Genomic DNA, 23,538 nt, shown 5'->3' with positions numbered 1-23,538 from the left:
CAGGAAGCTTTTAAATCTCCAGACAGTGGATAATAGATGCAAATTTGTGACCGTCATATGCAGCGAACTAATAAGCTCGGCTGATCAGGGAACACGATAAGTGTGACACTTTATCAGGCAGTAAAAGCTGATTAGTTTGTGCATGTTTAGCTGTCCATATGCCTTGTTATTGGAAAGGTTTTAGATAGCAGTAATAATTGGAATGGATGTGGCTTCATTTCCTTTGACATAGTAATAGGAGGAAAGAGAAGAAAAAAGTAAGTGTATGCAAAACATTTGTTCTCCACGCGTGGAATGAAACAGATTGAGCAAAGTAATCCTGGAGGATTCAGAGTAACTGGATTTTGGGCTGCATCTGTGAGTTGAGTGACAAAGCTATTTAACCATGTTGCGGTTTGTGTGTGGATCTATGAGGAAAAGATAGAGAAGATGAGGTTACTGCTGAAGTTCCTGCACAGCTCTGCTGTGGTAGATGAATGGGTCAAGTGAGTGTGGTAGCAGCAGAAGAAGCCATCAAGAGGGGAAAAAAAAACCATGAATGCCATTGATGTTATTTATAAATACTTACAGAGACAGAAATAAGTTATTTTATAGCAAACACCTCAGCCAATTCATGCAGCTTGTCATTACGTCTGAAACAGAGTTCTTTCCCTTTCCTGTCCTGTGCCATAAAATATCACTCGTACAATCAAGGTTGTGCTGTCCTTGTCCATCCTGGGCTGATGGAGGCTGCTGCTTTTTGTGTGTTTTTTATCCTGTCCTGTGGTGGAAGGATCATTTAGCACAAACAGTAAATAAGATCATCTCAACCCACTAAATGATGTGTGTGGTCCCACAAGATTTTAGCAGTAAAAAAGAATCAAGAAGTTCTGAAAATCTTACTTGAGGACTGGAGAAGGGTGCTCAGGTGTAGCAGGACCAGGGCACCTCTTGGTACACAGAGTAGTCCTGCACGATCTCCCGGTACCAGCTACGGTTATCAGGGGAGTGAAAGTCTCTCATGGGTCTGTTATGTTACTCAGAAAACAAGTATTTTTTTAATGCAGTGTTTGAAATGTGATGGGGTCACAGCTCTGGCTGGTTAATGTTCCTTGTATTTCCAGCAGAAAGGGAGGAGGTGTGGCTGCTGTTGTCCAACCTTGTCTTTTGTCTTTCTGCCTCTCATTGTGAGTCTTCATCACTTCCCAGTAATTCTTAGGAAATGCTGTCAGCAAGGACATCAGAAAGCCACTGAGTCTGCTTGAGGGGCTCTGCTTTTTTTCTGATTACTTGTTCCATATGTACCACACTAAATCACATCACTTGATTGTACAGATATTAAATGAAAAAACTTGTATATTGTACCAGCAAAGATGAGATTTGACTAGAATTCAGGTGTGTGTTTGATGCTGGTTTAAAAATATGCTGCTACAGTTCGCAAACATTACTACCCATTTTCCTTCAAAGTTTTATTTCAGAAAAAAGTAGCTTTCTGGTTATTTCCTTTTTCTCCTATTTATGTTAAGATCGTTTTGTTGGAACAAATTAAAATTTTTCTGTTTGACTTTTTGACGATAACACTGAAGTCTCTTCAAGAGAAAATGATGAAGAACTTTTTTTATGGACAGTTTGAGAACCCTGCAGTGTAAGGCCAGTATGGGTCATTCTGCTTTCCTTCTCTTCCACACCTAGTGTTTTACTCAATAACTTCTGCTGAGACCTTCACAGTTTTGAATTGATCATATCACACATTCTAGGAAGAAAGGTGGATATAAAGATGCACAGAGACGCGGCAGCAACATTTTTGGGGCATGTACACAATCTACTGCTATAGAGTAGGACTCAAAAGCACTGATCGTGTCTCCTATGTTATTTTTCAAATATTACCATACACTGTTTGGAAATCTATTTTCTTTGTGCCTTTAATCTCAAAATCACTGATACTGCAATTTCTAAAATACTGAAATATGCTGTTACTATCTGAAGGTTTAAAATACATATGACTGAAAAGAAGCTTAAATTTCAGGACAAAATAACACAAAATTAGACATACGAAACAATACCAAGTGTCTCTGAGAAAATGGTGCATGGATCTGATACCATATTTGTGCATAGTGCAGGATTTGATGGGTGGCCTTTCTGGGGAAGTTCTCCAAGCCAAACCCTTCACAGTCGTGCTTTAATTTCTCCTTTATTTTTACCTTTGGTCAGATGCAGATTGTCTATACACCTGTGAGCTGCCATTGCTCAGTTGGGAGCTCTTTGTACTGCCTGTGAAATGTAGTAATTTGTCTAGGATAATTCAAGCCTTGACGCATGTAGCCTTTTCAAACTGCACAGGTCCTCAAGTTTTCAGACCCCCTTGGATTATTTAAAATATGGCTTTCTTTACAACTTGGCATTTGCCTCAGAATTAGCAAGTAGGTTTTCTTCTGTGTTTTGTCACACAGATTATCCCTTGTTGCTAGGCATAACCTCAGTTTTGAATTGCAGACTGTGAGAAAGTAGTTTTTCCTCTTACCTAAGGTATCTAGGTTGCTGTGCAGAGAAGGGAATACTGCTTTTCCACATCACCACCCACAACCTGTGAATCTGTGGTGATGGTTGTGCAAGTCCAGTCTAGAGTTATAGGTGGACTTGGACAGGTAAAACTGAGCTGTGATGGGAAAGACAAACATTTCTGTGGGCAGTACAGGAAGAAAGGGTGTATGGTGAGCCTGGCATGTCCTGTCATTGTTTTCCTTTATGTGCCTTCCAGAGGTTCATTTTGGTGTTGTGTTACTCATGCTAACAGAGTAACCACACATAAATGTACACATTTCTGAGACTGTGTGTTTCCCAGCATATTTACTTGGTCATGAAGGTTTTGGTACAACACAGAATACTCTAATGAAGAAGCAGAATGTGAAGTTACATTCAGAGTGAGGAAAAATACTGATAGTTACGAACACATAAGGTTAATTATTGAAAAGAACAGGTCACAGAGTGACATGGTATAAAGCAAGGACTGAAAATAGGAAGGACCTATAAAGATAGAAAGGAGTAATAAAATTAAGTATTCAAAAAGAGCCAAGGTGGCTCAGGGCACCACTGGCTTAGGGCACTTATTTTTGAGATGACTGTGGTAAATTTGGCTCAGGTATGAAAAGTGACTGAGAATTGCGTGATAGCTTAAATTAATCATACCGGGGTTTTTCTGCTCTTGTTTGTAGTGACTTGTACTGCATTGTGTGGGAGAGGTTTTTGGGTAATTAAAAAAAAAGTAGAGTGAATAAGAAATTAGGAGTGAACATAGCACTGACTTTACCTATATGCGCTAGGAGTGGGCTTGCAAAGGTTAGCTAGAGGAGCTTTTAATGCTACCTCGTGTTTTAGCTATCTGAAATAAAATGAAAGCAAGTCTTGGGTTATTCCATGCCAATTCTCCCTTCAAACTAGAACTCAATCCCCAGAGGATTTAAAACCTGTCCTATTAATGGAAGTGTCTCTGGTAGTAGGATATACAACGAGATCCTGGCAGTCCTTCACCCCTGCAAAAGTGAATAGGTTAGGTGCTAATCTGAGGCTGTTGCTAATAATGTATCTCTTTCTTCTGAAAGACGCTTCAGTTCAGGGAGTGTTATGGAATGGAGGGCTGTACTCAGTCTCCCTGTGGGGTCTCTGAAATTTGTTAGCTGCAGAATATGTCACAATTTCGGAAGTCTCCAGTACAAGTGTAAAGATATCGGCTGAAAAAATAAAGTGGATTCCACAGCCCACTCAGGGCTTGCAGCCTGCGGTGAGTGCCAAGCGATAGCTTTCATGTGTATGTTTCTCATTTGAAGCTGATTTTCCAAACTGTCCCTTGTTTCAGCTGAAGAATTTCTTTAGTCTCTAAATTGTCCTTGACTCAATAGTGACATTTTCAAATAGGATAAAATTCAAATCTAAAGGAGGACATTTACAGTTTTCTAAATATTTAACCTCCCCTTTCAGATTTCATGTTCTCAGTTTAGGCTATTTGTCGCTGATCATTTATTTTATCCTTATTTCTGTACCATAAAGTTCAAGGCATGTGTGGGGAAAAAAGGGAGTCCCAGAATGGCCCTGAATGGTGCATTTATTACAGACCATCGCTGCAGTTGTTTAAGTCATTGTATTTTAGGGAGCAATGATCAGGCACTTTTATCACCCTCTTTCCTTATACATAAATGTACCCTGCAGGGATACCGTCTGTCATATGCTATTGGATTGTGTGTAAAGATTCCCTCCAAGTGCTTTACTTTGGGAGCTGCACTGGCTGCCCTTGGGTCTCCCAGCGGAGCTCAAGCGGCTGGTTATGAGCTCTGGCGCAGTAAATGGGCTGGCACTTCTCACCCGGCAGGACAGTGCTGCAGCTGGTGGTCAGCAGAGGGTGCTTGAGCCAAGAGCCAATTGTCATGAAAAGAAAAAGGTGGTTGCTAAGACTGTCCCCGTGATTTGGGAGTGTGTGCTCTGGGCCCAAAGTACCAGATTTAATAAAAGGTCTCTCTGGATGTGGAATGTCTTTTCCAAGTAATAAAGGATGAAGAAGGGAGGTCTGTAAGGGACTGCTGGAGAGCTTCTAGTGCATTTTGTTCAGGGCTCCTGAATAATGTCAGATTGCCTCAAACTTCTGGGTGTTTTTGTGACGTTACCAGTACATCATAGCTATCTGTCAGTGTTTTTCTGCCAGGAGCATGGGCTGGACTTACAGTGACACAACTTACCCCTAAGAGTAAGCTTCTTAGCATTAAGAGGCACAAAAACAGGCAGTGAAGAGACAGCAGAAAGCCATTTTGTGTCTCTCCTTACAAGTCACTTGAAAACAGGGCCATTTGATGCCCACAAAACAAAGGAGATGGCAAAATGAGCTGGATGGAGGCTGGGGATGCAGCATAGACAAGCAGGAGTTGCTGCTGGGTGTGTGTTGTGCGTAGGTGTGGGGTGTTTGTGTGCCCCTGGCCCTCCGGTGCCATCCCTCTCACCTACACCACTGTAGCTGCAAAGTGGTGTGTCTTCCCATTGTCCTGAGTGGATTGATACACTGGGGCCTGAGGGGAGAAAAAGAAAACTGGTAGCTAATGTCAGCCACCCAATCCCCTGATGACAGCAGATGGGTGCAGAGTGAAACGAAGATTCTGGAAGACAAGAGCACTACTGCAGTACCAGCCAGCCTCTGTCTCTGCATAGGAGAGGAAAAGAAAACTTTGCTGCTGTTCAGCAGCTGTCCTCAGAGAAACTCAAAGCGTTTAACAAGAGTGGGCACTGCAAATATTGTCCCACTCTTCTCCTTAGGGGGAATACAAACTCTGTGAGTGTTACAGTTGCTTGCTCAAGGTCAATATAGAGTAAAAATCTGAAATCCCAATTCGTTAAATGTTGCTGCATCTCTGCAGTAAGAGCTCACTTTTATGAGTCCATCATCGTAATGGAATAGTTGTTCAATGGGAAGAAAATAATTAGCATTTGCAGACAATCGTGTCACTCTGATTTACACATGAGAATCTGACTGCAAAAATGTGGAAAAAAAGAAAGCCTTAACCTTTTGTCAAGTGAGAGTGTGATGTATAATTAGATAATAGCTGTTGTCTCCTAGGGGTACTGACAACCTGAGATGATTTTCACCAGATTATTGTGGGATCAATACTAGCTGAATAATTAAAATTCAATACTGCTATGTCTTTATCAATAACATTGTAGGAATGATGCATGACAGATTTAATTGAATTTGTCAGACAGCCCAACTACACGCATAGATCACGGGGATATTTTTAGAGGTTTGTATTTCATTTCCTGGTTATCCTTGCCTTGTACCTTTTAACATTCATGGTTACTTCCAAGCAAGAAGACTGCTCGACCAGGGAGCACTGTAAACTGTGACCCCGAGTTTATCCTGAACTATTAGTCTAAATGCTAAGAGTCTTAATGGAGACTTTCAGTAATTAATTCATGGCAAATGTTAAATTACGAAACAGTGACAAACTAGAGAAACAAAGCATTTTGTTTCTTATTCTTAGCGGTGGGGTTTTTAACTCCTTCATTACTAGTCCAGCACTAGCTGGGCAGTTTGTGTTTATTCAGCTACACCAGGAATCTAAGATGTGGAATATTAAGAGATGGTGGAATGTTCTATGTGTACATTGGGATGCAGGGTTAATGCTTTTAGAGGAGTGGGTTGCATTTTACATTTGCTCACTGCATGCAGCAAGAATGGCAGTATTTTCATTCTGACCAATCAAAATAGATATGTTCTTCATGAGTATTTGAATATTAGCGTCCAGTTACCATTCTCTGAAGCTTGACCATTACTGGGATGAAATAGCAAGGCGCTTTTTCACGTCACAGTGCCAAAATACCCCAGAGAATGAGAGAAGCAACATTTCCACAGATTGGTCATCATGTCCTGGGGTCAACACGTGTCTCTCTTGTTGTTTACTTTGGGCTGATAAAGTATTCACTGCTGTGAATTCTAACACCAGGTTTTAAATAATTAGCAGCATGATGGCATGGAGCAGCTGCTGCACAGAGAAGCTACCTCCTTATTGCTGAGGTTGACACACAGCTCAGTATGTGACACTGTCGTTAAGATTTATTTAAAGAATTGATGGTTATCATTCATTGTAGAAAAAGGGAAAGAAAATTAAGTGTAGGTGCACCGGAGTATTAATAATTTTCCCACCTGTTATTCTCAGTTGCAGTTTTAGATGTCATCGTTGATCTTGTTAATATTCATGCTGTTAATTAATCAATTTCTATTCACCTGCTCTGCCTGGTTTCATACATGTGAATTAGATTGATTTTTTGCTGCATCCCACCAGTGGTGTGTGCTTCACTAGCCTGGCACAGTGTTACCCATGCCAAGCTTTCAGGCAGAGTCTGCTCTGCATAAGCAAACATACATTTTCCTCTTCTTTTAAAGTGATTTTTTTTCAGACTTATTTTCTACATTGAGACACTTTTAGTTACTGTTGCTACAATCTTTCTCCTTCTAACTCTAGGACTGAAGATTTAATATTGATGTTTTCATGAAATACTGAATGTTGAGACTTCAGGGAAAGCCGCTGCTGCAGCTTCCAAGTACTGAAGTCTCTCAAAGATGACAGGCAATGGCAAACGATCCTGTGAAACAATTTTGAATTGGTCCACAAGGAGGTGGCTTGGAGATAAAAGGTTCAGGTGTGAATGCTCCTTCTGTTGCAGCTGTAGTAGACAAGATTTTATTTCCTCAAACTTTTAATGGAAAAAAAAAAAAACAAACAAAGCCTAAACACCCAGAAAGATGTAGAAAGAAAATTTGGTTCCTAATTCTGTTTATTTACAGGCTTCTTGATGTTGTATGTATGAGTGACATGAAATGGTGGGCTAGAGACCCATGACCATCTTTTGGTTCCTCTCTTCGACTGTCTCTTGCTGCAGTTCCTGCATTGAAACTTGTTAACATTGGAAGTTAATGGGAATTTGATTGAGTTCAGTGAGGTCAAGATTTTTCACTCTTTGTCTTTTGTCATTTTTGAGACACCTTGTGAAACAATGCAGCTGAGAGCTTGTGGTTTGGTTTGTTTGTTTGTTTTAAATGCAGTTGGATTCAATTAATTTTATCCAGGACTTTCCTAAAGCAGGTATACTGAAGCAAGGACTTTTGAGCCATAGTTCTCATCATTTTCCTGCTTGTCTTAATCTTTTAGCTGTACTGCTGAAACAGTGATGCTGAAGAATTAGCATGAAACCTACCTATGACACAGCTTAGTAAAAGCCTTTGGAAGATGGTTTGTGTTTTTAAAGTGGCACATTCTTGTTGGGGATCCCTCTTGGACACAGCCTCTTTCATGGCAGAGTAGACCATGCCCATTCATGCCTCTCAGAACTGGCTGCCACCATCTGTGTCAGAGCTGGAGTGCTCAGAAATACATCTAACACTCAGGGAATTACAACTCTCTCACTTGTCTCGTAGTCGGGATTTATTTCCCCCAAGCAGGAGGCTTTCATCCTTACAAATGTATGGCTTTTATCTTTCCTGGCCTGTTTTTTTCCTTCAAATACTCCACACCAAATAGGATAATCTTGTCTGGCTATATAACACCAGGTTTACATGTATATGTAAAGGGTAGGTGTCAGGATGATGGAGCTAGGCTTTTTTCAGTGATATCCAGTGATAGGACAAGGGGCAATGGGTGTAAACTGGAACATAGGAAGTTCCACGTTAACATCAGGAAGAACTTCTTTACTGTAAGAGTGACAGAGCACTGGAACAGGTTGCCCAGGGGGGTTGTGGAGTCTCCTACACTGGAGATATTCAAGGCCCGCCTGGACAAGTTCCTGTGTGATGTACTGTAGGTTACCCTGCTCTTGCAGGGGGGTTGGACTAGATGATCTTTTTAGGTCCCTTCCAACCCTTGGGATTCTGTGATTCTGTGATTCTGTGATCTTTCCTTCATATAAACACTGAGCTGTTAAGGATCTTCTTGATTACTATGTCCATGTCTAATTCCCTGCTATTACAAGTATGTACCATATAGTTTCTTCCTTAAGCTGATCAAGCCCCAGTTTTAAAAGGAAAGATAAAAAAGTTTTTTGCATCCTTACTGTTGCCATGTCTCTTTGTTTATTCAGTACCTTTTTGTAACTTTTAATGTGACTGCTTCTGGTTCTCAGTTCTCATCTTTAGTGTACATGATTTTGCTTCTGTTCAGATGTCTGTTCCAATTATACCCTCATGGAGAAGTTTTATGTCCTTAATCAGGTAAACAAGTAAAATTATTTCATTTTGTTTTTCTAATCAGAAATCTAAATCTCTCTGCTGTTAAACCCCCTTGTTCCTTGTTAAACATGGCCATGCAAAACCATAAACAGGTCTCTTGAAATCCTTTCACTCACTTCCTTGTCTCAGAGCTGGAAATAGCATTTCTGATGGGCAAAAGATTTCTGTTACATTAGTGGTTTATGGTCAGTTCTTTTGTTTTCTAACTTGTTTGCAGTTGATGAGCATATCGCTTCAGGTGATGTCAGTCAAAAGGGGACACTTTTTGTTTTAATGAAGCAATCAAGAAGAAGAGAGGCATGGTTAGATCAGAAAATGGAAAGAGTAATTTTAAATGGTTGTAAGGCCATTTATGAGAAGCAAATGGATGCTTATTGTTCCGTAACCTGGAGGAAGAAATGAGTTTTAGAACAAAGTAGTAAATACAGGTAGAGAAAGGTAAAATGTTAATATATCTGACGTGATGATATAAAAAGTGTGTAAGAAGAGAAACACTGCAAGTGACATTTGGTGGTCAGAAGGAAAAGACAAACCTGAAAGCAACATTCAAATCACGTTACAGCTATTTGACCTGTGGTCAGTACCTGCTATCTGTGGTGCTACTGTGGAAAGCAAATGGTCCTGCAGAGCCCTGAGATTAAAAGAAGCACCAGATACGGTGGAAACACTCCTTTCTCTCTCTTTCTTTCTCTCTCCTTTCTTCCCTCCCTCCCTTCCTCTCTCTCTCTCTTTCCCTCTCTTTCATGAGCGTTCACGTTTACTGTAAACGTTATTAATTTATTAAAGTTGTATCCTATCTATCAGAGGGGATAAACTGAAAGGTGCTTTTTCCTCTTTGGGTTGGTCTTCCTTGTCATGATATAAGTTAAGTACAGGCTTTGTTGTGAAGTAGCTGAAACAGGACTGGTTGAAAATTAAGAAATCAACGTTATCTAAAGATAACAGTGAGTGATAATAGCAAGAGGAATCACTGCTACACATACAGCTGTGCTCCAAAGTGTTCTGTATCTGTGGCTTTGTGTCTTCTCCAAAGGGGCTATGCTCAGGCATGCTGAGATTTAAGGCCTTAAAATGATTCTTACAAGACCAGTGCTTACTTTCAGTCTCTCTATGTTACTTTAGCTTTGCTCAGGGTCAGGCAGTTCATGTGTAAATATTTAAGCAAAACAAATGGAGAGAGGGAAGAAAGTAAGAGGGTAGTCATGTATCAGAATGATCTTTGTTGGCATTCATAGGTTCTTCATTTATCCTTGGGGCACTGCTGAATAATCTATGAAAATTGTTGTCTAGTACAGTAGTTTCATATCAGTTCACACTGCATCAGTGAAAACATCTATCTACTGTCAAAAGTGTTATGATTCACATATCTGATCACAAGGGTTTCTGAAGGCCCAGCCCAGCTGAGGTGACCCAGAAGGTATCTTCTCCCCTGCAGGATTATGCATTTTTGTATACATCTTACTTTCAAGTAAAACAATGCTTTATGGTCAGCTGTTCAGTTTTGTTTCCTACTGTTACCAATTCTTATGTGTGATGCAGTCTCACTGGGAAAGGCCCAATGCCACGTTATGCTATGTACTGCATATGCATGTCAATTCCTTCCTTGTTCTTAAAAGAAAACCTGGAAAAGCAGCCTAAGGAATAAAACAAGACTGATTCCTGCCATGCTACAGATTTCTGTTAGGTCACTTAGCTCAGGAACTAGTAAATAAAGTCGTATTTCCACTGGTATGAGAAGAACAAGAACAAAATTCACCTGATCATCCTTTTGGAGAACGGTTTGCCAAAATAAAACACATTTAAATTTCTACTTCTGAGGTTTAATCATATAACTCTAAAGCTTAATACTACAGGTTACTACATGGAAACAGTCACCAGATACTTGGCACTGTGTGAAATGTAAGTGAAAATATTGCTGTGTTGTGTGTGAACAAAGCTGCTGTCATGGAGTCTGTCAGGTGCCAAAGGCGCTCTCTTAAATGTTACATAAAAAAAAAAAAAAAAAAAAAAATCAAAAGCGAGTAGAACAAATTGCGACTAATAAGTTATGTGAGAAGGTAACTCAGAAACCTGAGGTCAAGCATCAGCCTCGAAGGCATTCAGGTACGGCCTTTTCACAATTGCTTTTGTTTACAGCAGTGCTTGAAATGTAAAATGTGGCAACAATAACGTGTTTCATTTGCATAGGTAGAGGTATGGATAATCAGATTTAAACAGGAAAGGAAGGATTAAAAGGATGGGAAAATGGTTGATTTGTATTTCCAGGGCTTATAAATACTGATTTTGATGAACCATATGGTCTCTTGTCTCTTTGATACTGCACACAATGCTTCTGCCATGCTAATATACCTAATCTTTATTTTAATTGTTTTTAAATGTTCTTGTTTATAGAAGAGGGAAAATATTCAGTACACCCAGGACTGGAAAAGGCCTGCCTGCCATGCAGAACACTTTGTGTGCAGATTGGAGCTTCATGGCAGGCAGCCTGGCAAGCCCATAGGGTGGCTTGTGAGCCAAAGCTCTCTTGTGTAGACAGGGTGCTGAAGCCTGATTCCTTTTACTGTATATACAGTCAATGCTTTTCATTTTGCAGTTCAATACAGCTTAATTTTCTTCCTTCTCATATCCAACCTTGGGCTGTATGTTTCAATATAAAGTAGATTTTCAATTCAGTGACCAATTTTCTCTTTATAGTAGTACTGCTGGAGACTGACTTTTAAACGCAGTCTTGGTTCTTAAAGGGTACAGTACAGGAGGAGAATGATTTAAAAATTTTACCATGAGTCCTTGAGGATGCAAGGTTGAAAACTGTTTGCAGAAGTCAATAGGGTTGTTGTACGCAGGCTTTGTGTGTGCGAGCACAGGAGGCTGAAACAAATCAATTTCCATTGACTTGTCTAGCAAAGGAGCCATTATTTAGAACAGAATAGCCATTGCTCCTGTAATATAATGTGAAAACTTATTGTAGTTTTACTGAGAAGTAGGTTATGAAGAAATTATTTGTTTAAAAGCAAAGTGAAGATGTCTTCTGAATATAAATTTTGGAGGTATTGATTGAAACTTGTTGATGAATGAATCGTGTTTGTGTTTTAAAGCTGTTACCAAAAGTAATATCAATCTGACACTGACAATGCAGTTTATTGGTAAAAAGAATTTGCTGGCAGTTATTCAAATAGAAGAAGCAATTACAGTTAAAGGGAAAGTGACACTAAAGAAATGCAGTGGTAACACTTAGAGCACCAGCTCCTTCACATTTAAAAAGTAGCTGGACTTATAAATGCAGTTCATCAGCAGAACCTCTAGTAAGGGTGTCTGCTCTGTTTTAGAACAGCTGCCCTCCTTGCGAGATTGCCAATAAATTGTTGAAATTCCCTGTAGTAGCAACATTTGAGGCCTGAATTACTGAAGTTTTTATGCTTCTCCTCGTGCATGGTGTATGTTATCAGAGGAGGATGTTTGAGATCTGAAAAGGATTTATGCAGTAAAATTGGCTGACCACATCTTTTCTCTATTCGCCATGCCTTATTGTGCATCTTTTCCCAGCTACAGAGCAGGGGTATAAGCAGCAACGGAGTCCACTTAAAGGAACACCAGTGAAAGGAGTAGAATCATAGAATCATAGAATAGTTAGGGTTGGAAAGGACCTTAAGATCATCTAGTTCCAACCCCCCTGCCGTGGGCAGGGACACCTCACACTAAACCATGTCAGCCAAGGCTTGATCCAACCTATCCTTGAACACCGCCAGGGATGGAGCACTCACAACTTCCCTGGGCAACCCATTCCAGTGCCTCACCACCCTAACAGGAAAGAATTTCTTCCTTATATCGAATCTGAACTTCCCCTGTTTAAGTTTGAACCTGTTACCCCTTGTCCTATTGCTACAGTCCCTAATGAATACTCCCTCCCCAGCATCCTTATAGCCCCCTTCAGATACTGGAAGGCTACTATGAGGTCCCCATGCAGCCTTCTCTTTTCTAGGCTGAACAGCTTCAACTTTCTCAGCCTATCTGCATACGGGAGGTGTTCCAGTCCCCTGATCATCCTCGTGGCCTCCTCTGGACTTGTTCAAAGAGTTCCATGTCCTTTTTATGTTGAGGACACCAGAACTGCACACAATGCTCCAGGTGAGGTCTCACAAGAGCAGAGTAGAGGGGCAGGATCACCTCCTTTGACCTGCTGGTCACACTTCTCTTGATGAAGCCCAGGGTACGGTTGGCTTTCTGGGCTGTGAGCACACACTGCCGGCTCATGTTCATTTTCTCATTGACTACTACCAGCAAAACCAGTTTCTGCACAGCAAATTGTTCTAAGAGGAAAAAAAAAATAATTCCATGATGTCTCTGAAAATTAGTGCTTGGAATAGCAAAGCTTGGTTAAAAGGAATAAGTGCCGCTTGAAGAAGCACCTTGTGGATATAATGTAAATGAATGCAAAAGGACAGTGACTTGCCTGCGTGCTACATTTCTGTTCATCGTTCATCCTTCTTTGGAGGAAAACCCCCAAACCCAAACTAAAAACCTGCATACTAAACCATAATATTTTTGTAGAGATTTTAGGCATTTAAACGGATTCTGCTGTTGGATGTCACAGAACATGCCCAGCTTCAGCAGAGCAAGATTTCTCCATAGTATTCCTTCTATCAGTTTTCGTTTACTCCCAGATTGAATGTGCATTAAAGGGAAATGCCTTTGACATGTGTCTATCTGTGGCTGAAGTGCTGCATGTGCCACCACATCTGTGACTTTCCACTATAAACTGTTATGATTGGGAATCACGTTTGTGACATATAGTTCTGCTGCTGCATGATAACGACATCAACAAATTCTCATTGGGGTCTAAGCCTCTTTCAACATGAGATTTCTTTGTCATTCTGGGTTTACTGAAAAAAACTGAATAAACAAAAAATCCAACCCCAAGCCAGCAAATGAATGTATGTCTACTGTAACCAGAGGTAGCTATCGACGGCATTCAAGTGTTGGGTTTTTTTAAGAGAAAAGCGATTTACAACTAAGAAATAGTCTTCTGTGTTTTCATTTTATAAAGCAAAATTCTTCTTCAGTGATCATTGCCTTTAGCTGTAAGTAAGTGATGATCTGAGTATTAGAAATATAGGAAAGGAAATGCAAACTAGAACCTGCTTCTTTCTTTCTTCTCTTTCAATTCAAGTTGGAAACAAAAAATCCACAGTCTCAGGTGCTGGGGGTGAAAGGAGCTATCTTAAATTATTGCAAGTAAGAATCCAGTCCTTAGAAATCAATATGTATTTTAATTCCTGTTTGTTTTCTGGCAAAGCAACAGAGGAGAGGAATAAGATATTAACTGTCATTAACAATGGGTACTTTCAGTTAAGTATGTGTAATGGATTCTCTAACTTTTAATGTTTCTTGTTTTCTCATTTGGGGGTTTATTCTCTGAGAGGGATTGAAATGATAATTTTGACCAAGTGAAATCCAGGTGATGAACCTGCAGCTAGGTTTTACTGTTCCCAAAAGGCTGTGTACTATGCTTGGCTTAGTTTCTGAGGGGGAGGAGGTGAGTGTGCAAAGCCTGGCTATTTTGAAGACTGCTCTTGGGTATCTTTTGGTAAACTCTGTGTGGAGTTGTAGTTCTTGGTCAGCAAGTTTGGTTTTTCCTTGCTCTTTCATAGCCTGGGGTTACAGTTTGAATGTGCTTGTTCTGGCACCATCTTACAATAAAACAAAATTCATAGTTTTGCATTGCTTTCTGAAAGAGTCCACTAGAATATGAGAAGCGTGTGAGTTTGAAGAGTAAATATCTACACTTTTTAATGTACTTGCAAAAATCCTCTGTGGTTACAAGGATCCAGACTAACTGCTGTTGGCAACTTCCCCAGCTTTGCACCATCACAGCTAAGAGCTGATCAAGCTGGCTTCTCTTACTTGTACTTGATTAACATATTCTTTTGACATTCTGTGTGTGCAGCATGTGTTTTAAATTTTAATAATACATAGACCTTATGCTGCTTGTTTGTCAGCATTCTCCTTAAGAATGCTCTACACGGAAGAAAAATTGAGTGAAATGTATTGCAAATCAAACAATGCCGTTTGTAAGCCTCTGCTTTCAGAAGTTAATTATTATTTATACACTGGAGCCTCTGTAATAGCCTCAAAAGTTATAGCAAGGAAAGAGGGTGAACCTCACACTTGTAAGAGGCCATATAAACATGCAGACAAAGCACTGTTGGAAATGAGCTATAGGCATTCTTGTCTCTCAGGCTGCTATTGGTACACTCAATCTGTGCTTGAGAGGCCTATATTGGCCCTGATTTTGTTCTGATTAAGGAGTTTTGCCCTTGATTTTTAATCATTCACTTTGCAATGTAGATAAATTACTGTAATGATCGGTTGTCTCTCTCTTCCCATGCCTGCTCATGCCTGCTACTTCCCTGCTTTGGCACTAGTGCTTGTCTGATACCTTCAACTAGATTGTGGAAAAAAAATTAATCTTGGAGGGGAACAAAAAACCCATGAGCTGTCTCCTGCCAGTTCAGCTTCCTGAACACAACCTCTGCACAAGGAGTGTGCACAGGTCAGGGATACCTGACTGACAGTTGGGGAAGAGCAGGAATGGGGGGCAGAATAACTCTTCTTACAACTAGCTATTAGATTTGGCTAACTTTAGGCTTGAGGTCCTCCTTTTCAAGAATTACTGTTTGGATTTATAGTAACATCTTAGGGGCCAGTTAAAACTAGGCTTCAAACTCTTTTGTCACTTCATGCACACAAATCTAATTGTGATTGGGTATTTAATTATCTAATACCAACATTCTCTTCCAAAGCACATAAGTATGAAGGAGCTCCAGAACTGCCTAGGTGAAATCATATTGCATTTCTAGAAGTCAGATCTCAGAATGTTTAGGGATGAGATAAGGAAGTGAAAAGCACTGTTGAATGTAGAAAATCTACAGGAACAGGGAGTGCTTTAAATTAATGATGGCACATGCTCTTAAATTGACTGTGCCAGTTTCAGATACTAATAGATTAATGAGCTGATTTTCAGTCTGCTCATTAATTCAGCGTTTGCAAGGACTGCCTTGTGGTAGACTGTTCACAAGTCTGGGCCCAGACTTGCCTCATGCTCTGCTGAGCTACCAATGTCCTGTCTGACTAGTGAAGTCAGGAATGGACTCTTAAGGGAAGTCCTTCTTTCTAGTCCTACCTTTCGTCATTTACTGTCTGTGTAATGCACAAAAGCAGGATGCAGCCCATCAGTGCCTGCCTTGGGCTCTGTTGCCTGGATCAGTGTGTTAATTCTTGTTCATAGTAAAGAGAACTGAGTGTCCGAGGATCTAGAGTGCCTGGGGAGCCAAGCTCTCCTGCATTTCTGGGCATGAGCCTTGTAGCGGGGTTCTGTTGGGCTGGATCAGTGCGCTGATTCTTGTTCATAGCAAAGAGAACTGAGTGAGTGTCTGAGGGTCTACAGTGCCTGGGGAGCCGAGCTCTCCTGCATTTCTGGGCATGAACCTGGTAGCGGGGAATCGTGAGCTGGTGCCATACGCTAATCACCATGCACATCAAAATCCAAACCCCAAACCTGAGCAATCCTGCTTTCACTTGTGCCAAAATGAACATGACAGCGCAACCAGTCCCAACGAATTGAAGAGAAAAAGGCTTTTTCTATATATCAGTTCACGTACTTATTCTGTGGACAAAGACAGGTTTTCCTTTCTGATGTGTCAAGTGTCAGCGTAAGTAGGAAGGAATTAAAACAGGGGGTTGAGTGCTTGAGGATGACAATAGGTTCTTGGAATGCAGTGGGAATTAGATGGCTTCTGTGGGAGCTGAAAAATGACTCTCCATGTTTATAGTCAGTGGACAAGAGAGGTTCTCCTCCCCCTCTACTCAGCCTTGGTGAGGCCGCATCTGGAATATTGCGTCCAGTTCTGGGCCCCTCTGTTCAAGAAGGACAGGGAATTGCTTGAAGGAGTCCAGCGCAGAGCCACAAAGATGATTAAGGGAGTGGAACATCTCCCTTATGAGGAGAGGCTGAGGGAGCTGGGTCTCTTTAGCTTGGAGAAGAGGAGACTGAGGGGTGACCTCATCAATGTTTACAAATATGTGAAGGGTAGGTGTCAGGATGATGGAGCTAGGCTTTTTTCAGTGATATCCAGTGATAGGACAAGGGGCAATGGGTGTAAACTGGAACATAGGAAGAACTTCTTTACTGTAAGAGTGACAGAGCACTGGAACAGGCTGCCCAGGGGGGTTGTGGAGTCTCCTACACTGGAGATATTCAAGGCCCGCCTGGACAAGTTCCTGTGTGATGTACTGTAGGTTACCCTGCTCTTGCAGGGGGGTTGGACTAGATGATCTTTTTAGGTCCCTTCCAACCCTTGGGATTCTGTGATTCTGTGATTCTGTGAGACACACAGGCACAACTCTAAGAATAGCCCTAAATTCACATGCATCTGTCCAGCCTAAGGCAAATTGTAACATGAAGGCAGTTTTCACTGGCTCATAGTGTTGCCAAGTTACCTACCATGTAGATTCTCTGAAATTGCTATTTTGGTAGTAATAAAAAGACAGGAGTACGAAGTACACAACAGGAAAGGAAAGCAGACCACACAGCCATGACCCAGAGGAAGCTTAAAAGCTTTTTTTTCCCTGGGTCATCTAATCAGATCAGTGTTAGATGATCATTGAATCTGTATCATGGTGACTTTCTATGGTTATTTAATATAAAACCCAGGACACCATAGAGTGTAAAAGTAACATTTGGAAAAATGATTGTGGTACTGTACAGCAATCAAAATTGCTTCTCATAAGTTATCTCTCACTAATTGAATAGAATCTTTGTGGGAATAAAAGAACCAAGCAGGATGTGACAGGTACTTAGCTTAAGAAGAAAATAGTCATATCTGTGTTATTGTTTACTACTGCTGTAATAATCAGAATACGCTCGCAAGTAGTTCTTGTGCACTTTACATTCAAGTAGGAAATCTACAGTTTACCATTTTAAGATGTTCCACACCCCAAACTCCCCCAAGTTAACATCAGATGCAGCTGCCTCCTTATTTCCTATCTACTGGCTATACATTGTGGCATATGTTTGTGGATTTTGCTCTATGCACACTGAGAGATACAAGGCTGCATTGTTGCTTTGGACCAGAAATGTACTGGGATCTGTGCAAAGGTGTCAGTAGCGTTTGTGACAGTTTCTCTGGGTGCAGACACAGCATTCAACCAATATGCCTGGCAATTTTCTGCTTTCTTCCAGAGAGATTTGCAGGAAAGCAGTATGACAAGGTAAGGCGCAGCTGCAGTGTTGAGCAGCCACAAGGCAGATTGCATCTTTTCCTAGCGATGACTTCTGCAGTGAAGGCACAGCATGGGGTCTGGAGTCTAGATCTTAAACCTGCCTGAACAAGGAGTGCATAGCTGCAATGCTGAGGCTGTCATCTAGACCCAGCTGCAATCCTCTTTTGTGGGAGTAAGTAATCTGGTCAGTGAAATCAATACCCAGTCTTAGGGTGCCTATATCACAACAGGGAGTAGACAGACTGGCAGGTAGTCATGTCCACTGTAGGGCATGCAGAGCCAGAATGTTGCCTGCTCAGAGAGGACAGTGTAAAGCATAATTACAGTCTTTACTGAGTTTATAGTCAGAATTGAAATCTAGTTTGGTGATCATACAGTCACTGTTTCTCTTCACCTGGAAGGCATTATATCTCAAATATGAGCAGAGTGATGCTGCTTCATATAACTAAGATGAAAAGCTCTTCAACAGAAAAGCAACCTTAGCTCCTATATAATATATATAGGTATAAAGTCTAAACAAAACTTTATAGATGACATATTGGCAAAACACTGCCAGAATAAATTTTTATGTGGGTATAAAAATATGCTCAGTGGGTGTAAATTTTATATGCGTTTCAAAATCTAAACTTGACAAATTGATGGGTTTGCAGGGCATATCTATATTCTTTTTTTTAAGGTGATAAAAAATTCAAGAGGTGTAGGCTCAGATAAAAATAAATGTGATCACATAATGTATTTGATTTAATTTATGAAGCACTACCTGTCCTCCTTTAACAGGCTACTCGAGATGTGTTAAAATGCTCTAATGCTATGAGTGTATGGGTTTATCATCTGAGAATGTTAATGCTTTTGTTAACACTAAGTGCTGTCCTGGGTTATAAGTGTAGATGGCACTTTTGCACCACTGTTTACCTGTGCTTGCTGTTATTCACTATTCCTTTGCTTCCTTCTCAGCTTTGATGTTGTCCAGTCACAGTTTCTTTAGCTTGACAGTTCCTATTAGCAACTACTATTATACACCTGCGGTGCGTTTGTAAAGAGAGAGCCTTCTTGCATCCTTTCCCTGATCTTTCCATCCCCTTTTCCATAGTGTTTTGCTTTACTTTCAGTTAAAGACTTAATTCTATAAGGAACATGTTGGAGTACTGATCTTTATTAATGCCTAGTGGTCTTTTTACACTTTTTGTTCTGCTTGTCTGACTGGGGTAAATCATGTCTACCTGACTAAGCTTTATATTTTGGACTATCTTAGGTTTTACTGAGACCCAAAAGCTCACACAGAGAAATGATACAGGCTTTCTTGGCCTGCTTAATTTCATGAACTTTCAACTTTGATACATTAAAAGTACAGGAAATCTGTATTTACCATGCAACAATCCCAGTATTGGGTATATTAGGAGGATCGCCAGGTACTATATTAGCCTCTTGTCCTCCCTGACACATCAGAGCTTCAATGCAGAAGGAATGGAGCCCAGGTTTCTTTTTTGTCACCAGATGAAACGCTGGTACTGGGTTAAATAACAGTCTCAGTAAGCAAAATGCTTTTGAATCCTGATAAGGTCTTGTGACCAATGTCAGCACATCTAGTATGGTCTCTATGTGTCCTGGCAATTGATATCAAGTGCTTGTTTCTGGCTGTAAACACCTCTTTTCTTATCTGGCACTGAAAAATCAGAAGAGGAGACTGTACTAATGGAAGAGTGTACTTCTCTGCCAGAAGTGCAGATGCAGTGTTAAGTGGACATTGCAGCATTTCATAGTAATTACTAATATCTCTTTTACACTCTTGTGCCCTGTCTTCTTGCTGCTTCACTGCTCTAAGCCTTCCACATCACAAATTTTGGTGATCATGTTGTTTGTAATAGTGTGTCTGTTCCAGGAAATAATTACAGTTGGTTGGATTGGAGTTTACTGGTGGCTGAGCAAACTTCAGGCTGGTTGCTGCACACCTCCAGCCTGCAAGGCTTAATTTTGTCCTGGGGGGTACAGAAAAAACACCAGGCTGTGCCTTGAACAACAAAAGGAGTTTGGAAAATGCAGTTGTGTTTGTGGAAAATCCTCAGTATACAGCCTGCATGGCTGCAAGACAGCCTCACTGTTGAAAAGACTGGCAGTGAGAAATTGCAAACAGGGTGAACGCATCATTCCTGCCCTCCAGCTAGTACATATCTTGGGACAGAAGTTTGACGGAAAGCGTTTGCTGGAAAGAAAGAGAAACAAGCAAACATTATTCATTCAGAAGGCAATGATGAGAATTATGAAGCTGGTGGAAGGAGCAAGGGTCAGTGAAAGTTAATTTGGAAAACTTACTTTTGCCAAAATAAACAATTAGAGTATCTAGAGAAAGAATGACTATGTTGGAACAAGGAAATATTCTTGGCAGACACATGATCATATTCTGTGCGCTTCTGTTTCTGAGCAAATGCAGAATCTTGCTTTTGGCCTAATGTGATGTTGAATTATTAAATCTTCTTTGTTAATTTGCTTCTAAACAATCTAGAAAGTCTAAAAAATGACTGGATGGAGCTGAGTTTTGCATAGAGTCTGTTTTGAGCAGTTTAGTTTTTTATGTCTAAAGTCTGACTCTTTTTAAACATGTTTGCTCAATGACCCCCATCATAAGCTGTTGATGTCAACAGGAACCCTGTAACTGATTTAAAGGTAGATCAGGTCTTACATATTTTTCTTCAAGATGTGTCTGTAGACTTTGTTATTAATCTACTTTGCACTCAGGTAATCTTAACACTGCAAACTCAATATAGCTTTGGGAGAGGGAGGTGAATTCTGTTCCGCTTCATGTGCAAATGAAACCATGAGTTAAGTACTAATTCTTTATTATTGATTACTCAGTACTCATTGGTAGTGAATTTTGTGAAATAAGGTAGAAATATCACTTCATCTTCAGTTTCCAGGTTGCATTTATAGTAGATATTTAAGGCAAAGGTATAACAACCAGAAACAAAACAGACTTACAAACTGAACACCTTTTATGTAGAAGTTGAAGAAAGACTCTTATAAAATGTACCAGTATTTTAAGAAAGGAAGTTAGTTACTTTTAGATAGTTTGGAGAATCTAGATTTGGTACAAGAATGTGATCTTGTTATCATGTTTTTTTCTGAAATGAGGCACCAAATGTGTAACTCTTTCATGTACACCAGTGTGGTCTCTAAAGATATTCTTGCAGATTGGCACCTCTTGTTTTCTGCGTGTGTAAGAGCAAAGATGTCTTAATTGGCTTACTGGAGTACTTGACTAGTTTTATGATATCATATTATGAAATGATGAGCTACATATATTAACAAATTCTTATTGTTTTTACATTTGGCTCCATGCATTCTGAACTGTGAACTGAATGCCTCAGGATATGAAAATCTTAGAATAATAACAAAGCTTATTACAAACTAAAAAGACAATGTGTATGAGAGAAGAGTCCACCTTTTCCCTCCATTTTGTTCTGGGTTCACTTTTTGAGAGATGGAGGGGAAAAAAGGATATGGTTAAGCTAAAATATCGAGGTCAATAAGTCACCAGTGACAGTTAAATCAATACATGCAAAATTTAGAGTTTTAGTGGAAGTAGACAAGAACCAGCAGAAACATTTCTATTGTCTGTGTCTCTAAAAGGAAGGAAGTGGTGGAACCTACAGAATAATCTCTGTTTGTAGGCAACTGCTAAGATGAGTATTGAGTTTTTGAATGATAGAGTATTTAATGGGAAACCTAATCTGAAAATGCTAGAATAGGCTAGGACCCATTGCAACACAAAGGTGTTGAAAAGCATAGAAGGAGGTATGTACAATATGAATGACATGACCAGTGTGTTCCTTAGATACATGGTATATTGTAGGCTGTTAAAAAAGGAGGAGGGGAGAGATCTCGAGAGTGGAAGAAATGAGTACTGCTTTCAAAACTTCGCAATGAGTTATTTTTGGCATCAGACTGCAGAAAGCAAAATTTTTGAAAGATAAAACCTAGCTTGGCTGAGAAAACTAACCGAAGGAGATGGCCGTGTGTTTAAAACTGGGACATGGAAATTATAAGTCAGAAGAGCAAGAATGTGTTTTCCCTCCTTTTGACACTGTACCACAGAAGAAAGCTCCCAGTAATGTGCAGGGGTGGCTTGTCTACCATACCTCCAAGAGGTATTTCAAAGGACTGCTTGCTTGGGCTTAAAGTGCATTTTTCTTTGTGCATTGAGTTCAAAGCAAGCCTGAAATTGCAAGCAGAACTCAAAGCCATTGTGATTTCACCTCATTTTTACACAGAGCCCATTGAGGTTTGAGTGGTTTAATTCTAAAGCTGTAAATCTGGGTAGGTTCACGCAGAACTTAGTAAAAGGTCATTTGAAAGAACTGCAGACTCCAAGAGGTGTCAGAGAACTTTGGCTGAGCTTGTCACTCGCAAGTAACGGAACAGAAGGTCAGGGGACTTTACCAGGATTTTCAGAATTACTGGGGAAATTTTTCATAGCTCTGCGCCTATTCAGGCTGTGGCCTCATGGGTTCCTGCATGGGGTCAAAATATGTGTGCTGAATTTATAGTAGGAGACATTCATGATTCTCGCTATCTAAAAGTGTCCTTGATTTCAAAGAGGAGAATAAAACCAAGGCAAAAATGCAAAGCATAAAGTTGTGCTTAAAATGGTGGTTGTAAACTGAGAAATGTAGGAGAATATAAGGGGAGTGGTGTGTTATTTGCACACAAAGTAGTGGAGTAAGAGTTTGCCAAGAGTCAGTCTCCTTAGTTTCTGACTGAGGCTGCAATGTCACCTTGATACATTTCCTTGAACTCTCCTTTTCTGCTGTGACTGCCCATGTAGTGGCAGCTGCCCCAGTTCATATCATGGGATCTGTGGAATATTTTTAAATGGCTGCAATGTGGTGCTCAGGCTTAGCTCACATTCTGATTCAGTGACACGTTTTCTCATGCTCCATGGTAGCCATGACAATTCCTGCATTTTCCTCTAGCAAAAAAGAAACTGTTAGATGATGAAATTCATATTATGGTTCAACTCAGTTCCCTCTAACAAGCTCCTCTCTCCTCTCCTTCCTAGCCTTTCCCAGTGTTCAAATCAGCAACAAGCCCTGAACTGTCCTATTTGGTTTGGGAACCTGTTCCATGTCTGCCACCACTTCCTTGAGAAATGTTGAGTTTGTCAGCCCAAGCAACTGTGGACAGTGTCATTTGCTGCTTCCATGCCACAGCATTCAATGCTATCTCTACTAACTGCTTACTTATTTGTGGTTATGGCGTATTTTAAAGTTGAAACACGTTTCCTTTACTAATTAGTTGCATGGAGGATCTGGGACCATATGGGGAAATACTTGCTTTGGTCAATGACAGTATTTTCCTCCCTCCTTCACAGAAAAATAAGGAGAAACTAATTTTGAAAAGAATTACTTTGTCTTGGATTTTTTTTTTTCTTCTTTAGAACAGCAGTGTTAAATACAGGTTTAATATTCTCTGTCAAAGTAGAAGTCATTTCTATAGCTACTCAATTTTAATAAATACTCCTTACCTTA

The 23,538-nt window shown here is 40.3% G+C and overlaps 1 long non-coding RNA gene across 1 annotated transcript in view; it reads left to right on the top strand.

Moving 5' to 3' along the window:
- Window positions 1–23,280, top strand: part of LOC136019580 (uncharacterized) — a 29,995-nt gene extending 6,715 nt beyond the window's left edge. The window contains exon 3 of the long non-coding RNA XR_010614959.1: window positions 23,070–23,280. This is a non-coding gene — a long non-coding RNA (uncharacterized LOC136019580). The remainder of the gene's footprint in view (window positions 1–23,069) is intronic.
- The last annotated feature ends 258 nt before the right edge of the window (window positions 23,281–23,538 follow it).

Source organism: Lathamus discolor, chromosome 9, assembly GCF_037157495.1.
Source record: "Lathamus discolor isolate bLatDis1 chromosome 9, bLatDis1.hap1, whole genome shotgun sequence".
NCBI classification, from domain to species: domain Eukaryota; kingdom Metazoa; phylum Chordata; class Aves; order Psittaciformes; family Psittacidae; genus Lathamus; species Lathamus discolor.
The sequence above is the reverse complement of the archived record's forward strand: the minus strand, read 5'-3'. Positions and strand labels throughout refer to the sequence as shown.